This window comes from Oryza glaberrima, chromosome 3 (assembly GCF_000147395.1).
Source record: "Oryza glaberrima chromosome 3, OglaRS2, whole genome shotgun sequence".
Classification (NCBI taxonomy): domain Eukaryota; kingdom Viridiplantae; phylum Streptophyta; class Magnoliopsida; order Poales; family Poaceae; genus Oryza; species Oryza glaberrima.
The window spans coordinates 16,982,037-16,996,233 of record NC_068328.1 but is presented as its reverse complement, the minus strand read 5'-3'; positions in this window follow the sequence as shown (position 1 = coordinate 16,996,233).

Below are 14,197 nucleotides of genomic sequence, written 5' to 3'. Positions count from 1 at the left end.
TCTTCGACCACGCAAAATATTATGACGGTGTCATGCACGTGGGCCTGGCGGGCCGCTGTACAAAACTACGGGAACAAAAATCATGATTTATACTAATAAAATGAAGTTTAAATTTCACGACGAAGTATAATTTTGTCGTCACAAAACACCAGGCAAAGAAGTTTAAATTTCACGACGACCATCGTTTCAGGCCCATACAACCTCCACAGTATTATGGTCTGGACGTACAGGTTTCCCGTTGGGCCATGAAATATATAAAAGAGAGGGCTTTTTTTTTTTAAAAAAATTTTTACAGAGGCGAGGCAGTCGCACGGGAGGCCGCGAAATCCAGCCTCTCTTCAGCGCACGTTGACGTGTCGTGATGCGGCAATGTCCACGCCAGCGCAAAACGCTGAGGGACGAGCATTTTGGGGTAGGTTTGAAGTCTTTAGATATGTTGAATTTTAAATATATATCTATAGTCAAGATTTATTAAAATTGAGTGTAATTACATTGTAATATATAAAATTACACGTGTATGTAGTGTTAGGACATATTTAGATTCCAACTTTTTTCTTCAAACTTTCAACTTTTCCGTCACATCGAACTTTTCTACACACATAAACTTTCAACTTTTCCGTCACATCGAACTTTCCTACACACATAAACTTTTAACTTTTCCGTCACATCGTTCCAATTTCTTCAAGTCAATGGCGTCAAATATTTAGGGACGGAGAGAGTATTATATAAAATTACACGTGCAATTAGCGGTATTTTTATATTGCTAGTATATGGGAGTAACTCTTTTCGGGTTTGGGCGACATAATTTTCACCGGATTACAATCGATATTTTTTTTTGGCTCTTTTGATTTTCATCTTGATTTGGGACGCTAAAGTAGTTCTCCCGTGCGCCATGCCTACTGACGTTGCCCAACTACTACGAGAAAAATATTTTCCTGTACGAGTACTCTTATAGGTTGTAGGCGGACCATAACTAGTTACGCTTGCAAAAATCGATCTTCATTTGTCACATACTACTTTTCAATAGGTCCATATAAAAAAAATCTATTATCGCATACGGGCCACTTAAGGAGCTGCACACAAAAATGAGCTTATTTTCTCATGCGGTTCTCTTAAGGGGCCGCATGCAAAAATAGATTTTCGCATGCGGGCCTCTTAAGTGGCTCGTATGCGAAAATACCCTCCTCTTTTCCTTTCAACACTTCGGATTTTTTTTCATCACCTCTCCTCTCTCTCTTCCTCTTTTCTCCTTATGTCTCTTCCTCTCCTTTCCCCCCTCTCTCTCTTTCTCTCCTCTCCTCTTCTCACCGAGCAGGAGTGGGCGGCGCCACCGCCGACAAGGCGGCCGAGAACGGCGCCGCCCCGCGTGGATCCGGTGGCCCTCAATCTCACTGCCGCCTACTCCTCTCCCCTCTCTTTCCTCCGACGGCGGGCTCTAGCGACAGCGGTGGTGGTGGCAGGCGAGGGTGGCGGCAGAGGGCGAGGGCTTGGGCAACAGCAGTGGAGGGCGAGGGTGGCGGGCGCGGACTCCGACGGCGGCGGCAGACGAGTGGGACGGCAGCGGCAGACAAGTGAGGGTCGCGACGGGGCTAGGCATGAGTGACGGCGGCAGCCCTCTCTTGCCCGGATCCGGCGGTGGCCCTTCCCTTGTGGATCCATCGGCAACAATGATGGGGAGGAGGACAACAATGTCAGCAGCGGCAATAGGACGACGAAGCCGACAACGGCAGCAGCGACTGGAGGACGAGGATGGCCACGGCGGCGACGACGAGAGGATTCTAGGGTTAGGGTTTTGGTGTATTTTTTGTTTTTTTAAAAAAATCGTGATTTTTTCTTTTTGCATGCGGTTGGCTTAAGCACCCGCATGCGAAAATCAGATTTTTGTATATGGTTGCGCTGGCCGCGTGCATAAATCCGATATTCGCAGACCTTTGGGTGCGTGCGGGTTGCCCATCCGTATGAAAAAATCGACATGGAAAAATCAAATCGTAGTAGTGAACACGCGGTCAGCATATTCATATTGTTTAGACAAACAGCGGTATGTCACTATAACGGGATTGGTCATCTCTAACGGGCTTAAAGTATCATCTCTTTCGGGCAGGGCTCCCGTCACTAAGCAAAGGTCAGTGATGTGAGAAAATATCTCAATCGGGCATCCGGCCGTTACGGATGACACATCTCAATCGGGCCAACACAAAAGCCCATCATGGATGACCCTCATCTCTAACGGGCCTAGATTATACCACGTCACGGATGACTCTCATCTCTAACGGGCATAGATTATAGCCCGTCACGGATGACTCTCATCTCTAACGGGCCTAGATTCCGGACTGTCACCCATCCAAAAATTGCTCTAGGCCAAGCATACTTAACGTCTTAACCTTATAGTTCTTTGGAGATTGGCTTTTAAGAGAGAAATTGTAGTTTGTTAGTATAAGTATTCTATTAATCCTATTAAGCCCTGCGCCATGATGTCACACCCTAGCATCCACTATTCATATACATTTATTCACATAACACAACCACATTCACATAACATCTATTTTGATCACATATTTCACTAGTAAATCCGAGTTAATTGGATCAAATATATATTTAGCAAGTATTATCATCAGTAGGAGGCAAATCAGACTTCTAGGAAAAAATAAATTTCGAATTAAATTTTACGATACTAAATGAACTCATATGAAAAAGCTATCAAAAAAAAAGTTGTAGAACTCATTGAGATCTACCATTTTTATTTTGGTCATTTCTCCATCCGGATTTGATTGAGCTATATAAAATTTTTATTTTTAAATATAAGAAATTCAAATATTGTTTTGGGTAGTAAATGATTTCAAATGGAAAAATCATCAACAACAAAGTTGTATAACTCATCAAGATCTATAACTTTTACTTTGGTCTTTTTTCTATATAACATTTTTTGAACAGTTTGAATTTGAATTTAAAAATATGACAACATCAAGCAACATTTTCAAATACTAAATGATTTCAACTGAAAAAGTCATCAACAACAAAGTTGTATAACTCATCAATATCTATAACTTTTATTTTGTTCATTTATCTATACAATATTTTTTTTGAACAGTTTGAATTTGAATTTGAAAATATGACAACTTCAAACAACATTTTCAAATACTAAATGATTTCAACTGAAAAAGTCATCAACAACAAAGTTGTATAACTCATCAAGATCTATAACTTTTATTTGGTCATTTCTTCATCCGATAAAGTGATAGTAACATTGTTCACAAAATTCACATATCTCTCATCTAGTTTTATAAACTATAACACATATGTAAATTTTGTGAACAATGTTACTAGCACTTTGTCGGATGAAGAAATGACAAACATAAAAGTTATAGATCTTGGTGAGTTATACAACTTTGTTGTTGATGACTTTTTTAGTTGAAATCATTTAGTATATGAAAATATTGTTTGAAGTTGTCATATTTTCAAATTCAAATTCAAACTGTTCAAGAAAACATTATATAGAAAAATGACAAAAATAAAACTTATAGACCTTGATGAGTTATACAACTTTGTTGTTGATGACTTTTTTAGTTGAAATCATTTAGTATATGAAAATATTATTTGAAGTTGTCATATTTTCAAATTCAAATTCAAACTGTTCAAAAAAAACGTTATATAGAAAAATGACCAAAATAAAAGTTACAGATCTTCATGAGTTATACAACTTTGTTGTTGATGACTTTTTTAGTTCAAATCATTTCGTATTTGAAAATGTTGTTTTGAAGTTGTCATATTTTCAAATTCAAATTCAAACTGTTCAAAAAAATGTTATATAGAAAAATACCAAAATAAAAATAAGTTGTAAATATTGGTATGTTATACAACTTTGTTGTTGATAGTTCTTTCATTTGAAATCATTTAGTATTTAAAAAATTGTTTGAAGTTGTCATATTTTCAAATTCAAACTCAAACTTGTCAGGGTTATGGGTAAGGTATACCCTCTACCCTTCGATATACGTCACATATCGATATGGTATACTTGCGCGTATACGGACGTTTTCGGCATACTTTAAGGAAATTCGTTGCGGAGTTTACAGATGGAAGGAGTCCTACTCGGACAGAACTGGGTTGTCCTTGTATCGTGCGGGGTCCGATGTCTCCAAGTCCTACTTGGAGACCAGTTAATCTGCGATATAAAAGGGACCCCCCAGGAGGACCTAAGGCATCGAATCTCATAGCCAACACATCGAACAGCCTACAGAGTTGAAGTCTACAAGAGCCAAGTCGCCGGGAGATCTAAGCGAACCTGTTCGATTACGATCTCGTCGGTATCATCGAGTTCCGCTATTCCCTTTGTAATCTGTGGTTTCCATCATATAATCCCATATCAATTGGATTAGGGCTATTACCCATCAAGGGGCCTGAACCAGTATAATCTTTGTTTTCTGTCTACTTGATGTCGTATTACGTAGATCCTCGTACCAGCGTACCCTAGTGCCCTCTATATCCGGTCTACGGGTATCCCCCGTCGACAGTGGCGCGCCAGGTAGGGGAACTTGGTGCTCAAGGTTCTACTACTATGTCATCCAGCTTCGTCGACAACAGCGTCAACACCAACCTCAACCAAGGAGTTCTTGCTTCAACAATGCTGGTGTTGACTCAAGTTGGCGAAATCGTCTTCCCGGTTTACACCACGGTGCCGATCTCGGCTGGTCCATCAACAACCCAGGACGACTCCATATCGAAGGATCCTCCCGCTGAAGCAGAGAACGGAACGTCAACAACATCTGAGCCCGAGAAGGATCCTAGTGCGGCCAAATCTTGTCTTTTCGACAAGAATCACGAGCCGACGAGGATGACTTCCGAGGTGACAAGGTCCTGGTGTCCTATCCACAACCAGAAAACATACCTTGCAAGCCTGCTGGGTTTTTCTCAACGTCCACGCTGAAATTTGTGCCTGCAAAGAGCGTGGAATTCAGCGTACTTCTCCAACTCGTGATGTCTATTGTCCTATTCACAAGACAAAGAATCACGACCTCTCAAGCTGCAAGGTCTTTCTCAATGCCATGAAGACGTCACCTCCTAAGGTCCACCAGTCACGTATCCCCCTTAGGGATGAGGACAAGGAACAAGGAGCGACGCTGATCTCAGATCGATTCGTTGGGGTAATCGACATCGATCCCCACGAACCGTCAGTCCTGCACCTGCTCGAAGACTATGGCTCATCGTCAACGAGTACGCCACGCGAGGTATTGGCTATCGACGGGACCAGCACGTCAGTGCGCGCTAATGCGGAAGCGGAAAATCAAGTGACTACACCGGCCCAGCACATCAGGGCCGTCAACGCAATACTGAGGGAAACCCCCTACGATCCCGTTCTGAACGATGATCTCGCACGATGGACAGAACGGCTACAGGAATCAGTGACCAACCTCAGCAACGCGTTCGAAGAGGCCGCTGCTGCAGCGCACCCGGAACAGCCACCAACTGGCGGTGCTAATGGCGAAAACCCTGAACAGCGGGAATCGCCTCATCGAGCCACCCCTTCACCTCGCGGCACCGGCGATCTCCGCGATCACTTGAATGGCCGCCGAGAGGCGCGATGCGCACGAGATAGCGAGAACCGTTCCCGACATCGCGTCTCTTCACGACGTCACGATAACGAAGAACGAGGAGGCCGTTCGAGCAAAGACCGAGACCGTGATAACCGCCACAACCGCCACGATCACGACGATCACGAACGGCGGGTGCTGGGCGATACTGGTTGAGGACGCCGCCATAATGACGACGACGATGGAGATCGGCACCGGGACAACAACGGGAGACGACGACAGGATTCTCGAGAACTCGGCTAACACCCTCGTAATCGTACAGCGGAACCAAGTAACCCATCGTCATCTTCCTCATCCTCATCATCAGATAGACATCCACGAAGGACGTACGATCGCCGACAACCCACCGCCCCCAGCGCTGGGTGTAGAGCTTTCAGTCGTTCGCTGCGTGATGTCCGATGGCCTGAGAAATTCCGACCCAGAGCAATAGAGAAGTACGATGGGAGTACCGACCCAGAAGAATTCCTTCAGGTTTACTCCACGGTACTCTACGCCGCCGGAGCGGACAACAACGCATTGGCAAATTATTTGCCAACTGCATTGAATGGCTCTGCACGTTCATGGCTGATGCATCTCCCGCCCTACTCGGTTTCTTCGTGGGTAGACCTGTGGCAGCAGTTCGTCGCCAACTTCTAGGGAACTTACAAGCGTCACGCGATCGAGGACGACCTACGTGCGTTGACACAGAACCCGGGTGAATCCTTGAGGGATTATGTTCGACGCTTTGATGAGTGCAGAAATACAATCCCCGAAATCACCGACGCTTCTATAATCCGTGCGTTCAAGTCCGGTGTCAGAGATCGCTATACTACCCAGGAGTTGGCAACGAGGCGCGTCACGACTACTCGGAGATTATTCGAAATTATCGATCGATGTGCTCACGCGGACGACGCACTGAGACGCAAGAACGACAAACCAAAGACCGGAGGAGAGAAGAAACCAGCCAAGGACGCACCTGAGTCAAGCAAGAAGAAAAATCGCAAGAGTAGGAAAAGGAAAGCTCAAGCGGAAGTTCTCGCAACAGAATATGCGGACCCTCCCAAGCGCCCAGACCCACAAGGCAGCGACACGAAGAAAACATGGTGCCCTATACACAAGTCGGACAGACACTCTCTAGAAGATTGCCTCGTCTTCAAAAAGTCGCTCGCAAAACACATGGCATTGGAAAAAGGCAAGCGAGTACATGTGGTCGAGAAGGACGCTGAGGCAGCTACTCAGGAATCGGACTCAGCATACCCAGACTCCGATCTACATGTCTCGCACATCTTCGGAGGTTCCACGGCATACTCCTCAAAGCGAGAATACAAGAAAGTGGAACGTGAAGTCTGTTCGACGTGACAGGGAGCTGTGCCCAAGATGAAGTGGTCTGAACAGAAGATAGAATTCTCAGAAGAGGACAACCCCAAGACCGCTGTCATCCCAGGGCGATATCCGATCGTGGTCGAACCCACTATTCGGAATATCAAGGTCGCGCGAGTTCTGATCGACGGCGGCAGCTCAATCAACCTTCTCTTCGCCAGCACCTTGGACGCGATGGGGATCCCACGAAGCGAGTTGACACCCACCGATCAACCCTTCCATGGAATCACTCCTCAATCATCGTCCAAACCATTGGGCAAAATTACGTTGCCTGTGACATTCGGCCAAGCAAATAACTTCCGAACGGAGCAGATCACCTTTGATGTCGCTAAATTCGATACAGCATACAATGCCATCATTGGGAGAACTGCACTCGCGAGGTTCATGGCCGCATCTCACTACGCGTATCAAGTGCTCAAGATGCCAAGACCGAAGGGAACAATCACTATTCAAGGGAATGTTAAGCTAGCAGTACAATGCGACAAGCGGAGCCTCGACATGGTCGAGCACATGCCCAGCCCACCCGCCATAGCTGAGCCACCCAAGAAAGTGAGCAAAACAAACAAGACGCCGAAACCGGACGGCGCAATCAAGATCGTTCCACTCTCCGGTGCCAACCCCGACAAGACCGTCAAGATCGGGGCATCACTAGGCGAGAAATAGGAACTCGCGCTCATCACCTTCTTCCGCGACAATGCTGACGTGTTCGCTTGGTAGTCGTCCGACATGCCGGGGGTACCCAGGGAGGTGATTGAGCACAAACTCATGGTGCGACTCGACGCCAAGCCAGTAAAGCAAAAACTGCGGAGATTTGCACCAGATCGAAAACAAGCCATACGAGAAGAGCTTGACAAGCTTCTCAAAGCTGGTTTCATTGGAGAGGTACTCCATCCAGAGTGGCTAGCCAACCCAGTCATGGTGTGGAAGGCCAACGGGAAATGGAGAATGTGTGTCGATTTCACCGACCTCAACAAGGCGTATCCCAAGGATCACTTCCCTCTTCCTCGAATAGACCAACTGGTGGACTCAACAGCCGGTTGTGAGTTGTTGAGCTTTCTTGACGCTTACTCCGGCTACCACCAAATCAGCATGGCTAAAGAGGATGAGGAGAAGACATCATTCATCACGCCGTTTGGGGTATTCTGCTACGTTAAGATGCCGTTCGGACTAATAACCGCAGGAAACACTTTCCAGCGCACGGTCCAGGGCGCACTTAGTGACCAACTCGGAAACAATGTCGAGGCCTACGTCGATGACATTGTTGTCAAGACCAAGACAAGCGACTCATTGATTGACAATCTGCGGGAAACGTTCGACAACCTCCGACAATATCGCATCATGCTCAATCCATAGAAGTGCACATTCGGAGTACCATCGGGCAAGCTGCTCGGTTTCCTCATCTCTGGCAGAGGAATAGAAGCAAATCCCGAGAAGATCAAGGCAATCGAGAACATGAAGTCGCCTACAAGACTCAAGGAAGTACAGAAGCTAACCGGATGCATGGCGGCACTAAGCAGGTTCGTCGCTAGGATGGGAGAGCGCGGACAACCTTTCTTCGCTCTACTGAAGAAGCAAGACAAATTTGTATGGACACAGGAAGCCAAAGAGGCATTCATTGCACTCAAGCGCTATCTATCAAATCCCCCTGTACTTGTTGCCCCCCAACCTAATGAAGAATTATTTCTCTATATTGCCGCCACGCCATATTCCGTTAGCACCGTCATTGTTGTCGAGAGAGAGAAGGTGCAACGACCAGTCTACTACGTCAGCGAAGCTCTCCACGACGCAAAGACAAGATATCCACAGATCCAAAAACTGCTCTACGCGGTAATCATGACATCAAGAAAGCTACGCCACTACTTCCAAGCCCACAGGGTCACAGTTGTATCCTCCTTCCCTCTCGGTGAAGTCGTGAGAAACAAAGACGTTGTCGGCCGCATTGTGAAATGGGTACTCGAGCTAAGCCAATTTGATGTCCACTTTGTGCCACGAACAACCATCAAGTCCCAGGTACTCGCCGACTTCGTAGCCGATTGGACTATGCCTGATAACAGGTCAGACAACAAAATCGACAGCGAAACGTGGACAATGGCATTCGACGGCGCGCTCGACAGCCAAGGAGCAGGGGCAGGATTCATCTTGACATCACCTTCGGGAGAACAATTCAAGCATGCAATTTACCTCAACTTCAGGGCGACCAATAACACAGCTGAGTACGAAGGACTAATCGCCAGGATAAGAGCTGCAGCTGCACTCGGAGTCAAGCGACTGGTCATGAAAGGGGATTCCGAACTAGTCGCGAACCAGGTGCATAAAGATTACATGTGCTCTAGCCCCGAGTTATCCAAGTATCTCGCAGAAGTCAGGAAGCTGGAAAAAAGGTTCGATGGGATCGAGGTCCGACATGTATACCGCAAGGACAACATCGAACCGGATGATCTAGCACGGCGTGCGTCTAGACGAGAGCCACTCAAACCTGGAACCTTTCTAGACGTCCTGACAAGACCATCAGTGAAAGAGGCAAGCGGCGAAGATAGCCCGGTCGCCCTCAACAACAGCTCGGGGGCTGCAGAGGCAGAGCGCGCCGTTGCCGATATCGCACCCCACTCATTAAATTCATAGGCAGGGAAGAGTTGCCCGAGGACAACGCAGAAGCCGAGAAAATAACCCGTAAAGCAAAAATCTACTGTATGATCGGCAACGATCTATACAAGAAGGCGCCAAACGGGCTACTTCTAAAATGCGTCTCGTCTGACGATGGCAGACATCTCCTCCTCGACATAAATGAAGGGATCTGCGGGTCACATGCCGCCGGTCGGACATTAGTCGGAAAAGCTTTTCAACAAGGGTTTTTCTGGCCAACCGCCCTCAAAGACGCCTGCGACATGGTTCAGCGGTGTGAAGCCTGTCAATTCCACAGTAAACACACAAGGCTACCAGCACAAGCACTCTAGACTATGGGCCGTGCGTACCACACCGACAACGTCTAACAAGGAGACACCCTTCTTCCTCGTGTACGGCTCAGAGGCCATACTCCCCACCGAGCTACGACATCAAAGTACACAAGTACAGAAGTATTCCGATGAGGATCAGGAGGAGCAGCGAAACGACGATGTGAATCTACTCGAGAAACATCACGAACGAGTTGTCGTTCGAGCAGCCAGCTACCAACAGGCCCTTCGCCCTTGTCACGAGAAGCGCATCCGAGCACGCACGCTTTCGATCGGCGACTACGTCCTCCGACGGGTTCAAAGCCAAGCAGCGCGAAACAAGCTCTCACCCAAATGGGAAGGACCGTACACGATCACACAAGTCTTGCAGCCAGGCGCATTCAAGATTGCAGACAGCGATGGGCGCGAGTTGGCAAATTCCTGGAACATTGATCAATTACGTAAATTCTATGTATAAGTCAATAGTATCGATACTTGTAAGACATCTTACAGCTCCAATAAAGCCTATTTTCAGGTACAGATTACAATCAAAGTGTTCCTTCTTGATGATCCCTTACCCAGATGACACCTAGCGTCGAAACCTATCCTCATGTCCCTTTACGCCGTCTTGACAAGGCCTCCGAGGAACCTAAGGGAACTTCGGCTGGGGACGCCCAGAGCCGATAAGGCCTTGTCGGATCCTGTAGAGATGAAAGACCATGTAAGATCTGGTCGTGTAAGAGTTCTCGCCGTGCGTATTAACCAAGCCGTGTAATCGGAAATTAATTTTCAAACTTCATGGCTGGGGGCTAGGGTCAGTGCTTGTTCAACCGAGGCAGGTCAAAGGTTCAAGAGCCTTATCTTCCGAGAAGAATTCTCCGATGACAAGGCTGGGGGCTAGCGAGAGTGTATAACTCAAACGACTGATCGAAGTCGCGATGTGAGAAGACACTCTTACACACTACGTCCAGAGTAAGAAAGCTTAGTTAGATAGATTTCTTTTCTATTTCACAAAGTACTTCTTACAATTCCGTAAAAATCCAAAATTATATTACACTTTTCCCTAAGACATTTGTCACAGGATACGGAGACTACCAGGAAGGCCAACACCAGTCCATGGAATGGAAGACCTTCTCCGCCAGCGGCGCCATCGACTTCGCCAAGTGATCTATCTCCGTTCTCCGAGAACGAGAAAACCCTTCGTGGAGGAACTCGAGGTGCAGCTGCGGACGATGATCTCGTATGCAAGCCAATACATGCCCCCCGACATATCGGCTCGATTGACGGCACTCCTGCATCAGGACCTCGTCGATACGCCTGCCGATGCCTTCGAGCTGGGCGCAGGCACCGTTCAGCCACGAGATGTATCCGGCCGCCGATTCCTCGGGATCCCCACGGGGTACTCGGAGCTTTCTACAGACTCTTGTCATGGACGTGCAGCAACTCTTCAGGTACGAGCTGAACCACACCTCGCGACCTCGGAGTGTTTCCACGGCCTGGTCCTTCTTCACTTCCAGCATAGTCCTCTCGAGTTCCGCTACCTCAACGTTCGTCCTTTAATATTGGATGCGACGATCTTGGTCAGCAAGCGCACTCTCGAGGTCTGCTCAGCATGGAAACGACTAAGGCAAACTACTCTTCTCTCCCGAGAACACAGCAAAGCAAGCCGATCCAGACGGAAGAGTAAAGGAGATGAAAACAAAAATAACCAACCTAAGGAAGTCGTCCCATGCCTGTTTCCACAGGCGAATTTTGGTCTACATCGCCCTACGGCACATATGGCTCGAACGCAAGTGCCGGAACGATCACCGGCAACTCGGGCTGCCCGTGCTGCTGGACATCCTCGACATCAGCGAGAACTCGTCAGGATTCGCCAGGATGGTGGTCTTGATGCCACACTCCCCGGCGAGCTGGTGCAGACCAGTGTAGGTGACCCGCAGCGAGCCACGGATTTCCGACAAGTTGTTCTCGAGCTCTGACATATGATGCTCGAGCCCTTGCCGTTGTCGCTCATTGCCGGCCACTAGCTCCCTCATCTTTTAGAGGTCCTCACGAACCTCCGCCAAATCACGCATCAGCCGGTCGGCGCGCTCATTCGCCGACGCCGCCGCCGCTGCCCTCGCCTTCGCGATCTCGCGGCTAATGCCGCGAGCACCAGCCTCAAGAAGGCGCCCCATCTTGACCTGGAGCTCCTCCCAGGTGATGACAGCAACCGGCGGACCCTGACCAGCCGCGAGATCACTGGCTGGGCTGCTAGGCATCGCCTCGCGGCTCCTGGGCACGACCACGACATCCGTCGAGGCCACGGCAGGAGACGCACTGGAGGTCCCTCTAGATCCGTCTTGCGCTGCCTGCGCCCCCGCCGCCCTGTGAAAGGCTGCAATTGAGACAGGCTGCATGAGTTTGACGAAATGACAAAACCTCAAATTCATCCACTTACTTCTCGCCAAGCGTCACAAGCCGCTACCGTCGCGGAGGTGGGGGAGACGCATCCGAGGCCTGGAGTATAACGGGCATGATGTGAGGTGGAAGTTTTCCAACTACGCGATGAAGGACCAGGAGAGCTTACCGAGGGGGTGGGCCTCTTTCGACGATTTCCGATCACGGAGGAGAATTTCCTCCCCCTTTTCGGAACGTTGCCGCCACTCGTTGTGGCAGCAGCGGCAGCAATATCAAACGCCTCCTTGGCGATGTTCTCCTTCAGTGACGCCGCCGCCTGATGGTCCACGAGCGGCCCGAAGATATCAGTCAGAGGGAGAGCCTACACTTCATGAAGTCACAATGCGATCCCGGAAGAAAAATGCAAAAGGAGAGAGATGGCCGCCGGAAATTTCTGGGTCTGTCACGCGCGGCAGTTTTTCGGACTTCAATTTAAATTCACTCGTGACTGTTGAGCTTCGCTTGGTGTTGTCGATTACTCCTTGTCTCTCGGTCCTCACACCGAGAACGACAACAACCTCGACATCAGAAGTCATGATCGGTTACACGAGTTCATTTAAGCACAAGTCGAGGGCTACTGTCAGGGTTATGGGTAAGGTATACCCTCTACCCTTCGATATACGTCACATATCGATATGGTATACTTGCGCGTATACGGACGTTTTTGGCATACGTTAAGGAAATTCATCGCGGAGTTTACAGATGGAAGGAGTCCTATTCGGACAGAACTGGGTCGTCATTGTATCGTGCCGGGTCCGATGTCTCCAAGTCCTACTTGGAGACCAGTTGACCTGCGATATAAAAGGGACCCCCCAGGAGGACCTAAGGCATCGAATCTCATAGCCAACACATCGACCACAGCCTACGGAGTTGAAGTCTACAGGAGCCAAGTCGCTGGGAGATCTAAGCGAACCTGTTCGATTACGATCTCGTCGGTATCATCGAGTTCCGCTATTCCCTTTGTAATCTATGGTTTCCATCATATAATCCCATATCAATTGGATTAGGGCTATTACCCATCAAGGGGCCTAAACCAGTATAATCTTTGTTTTCTGTCTGCTTGATGTCGTATTACGTAGATCCTCGTACCAGCGTACCCAGTACCCTCTATATCCGGTCTACGGGTATCCCCCATTGACAAAACTGTTCAAAAAAAAGTTATATAGAAAAATGACCTAAGTAAAAGTTATCTCTAACGGGCATCAACAAAAGCCCGACACCGATATGAGTCATCGGTGACGGGCTTTAAAGTGGCCCGATTGGGATGACTTTAAAGCCCGTCACCGATGACCCTCATCTTTGACGGGCTCGGTGTCTAGGCCCGATTGAGATATGCGAGGTCATCTCAATTGGGCCTAAATCTTTGCCCATCACAGATGAGTGTTATCGGTGACAGGCTATATGTACTTGGGCCTAGAGTGAGTACATCTACAACGGTGCAAATTTAAGCCTGATTGAGATGACTTCGTTCTGATGGCCCATGTAGTACAGGTATAATTGAGCCCGTCACAGATGATAGGATCTGTACTAGTGTGTATGACCATTTAATTACCCTCGTATTAGGCTCAAGTAAAGGCTTAAAATATTATAAATCTAACACCTCGTCAACTTATGAGCATCGCCATCGGAAAAACATCTTCCTTTATAGACAAATTCTACGGTTTAATTGGTAGCCTCTTATGTCTTTTCCACCGCTGCTAGCTTAGTCCACATGAGCCCAACTAACTAAGACAAGTGATTGGCTCGCGGAATAAGTTCGCTTTGGGTCTCTCATGTTGACGTGTTTCAATTACATCCCTAAATCACAAAGTACAATGCATCCCTAAGACAATATAGCATGTGGTTTTGAATGACATGACGCTAACGTACCTTGTGCCTTGGCCT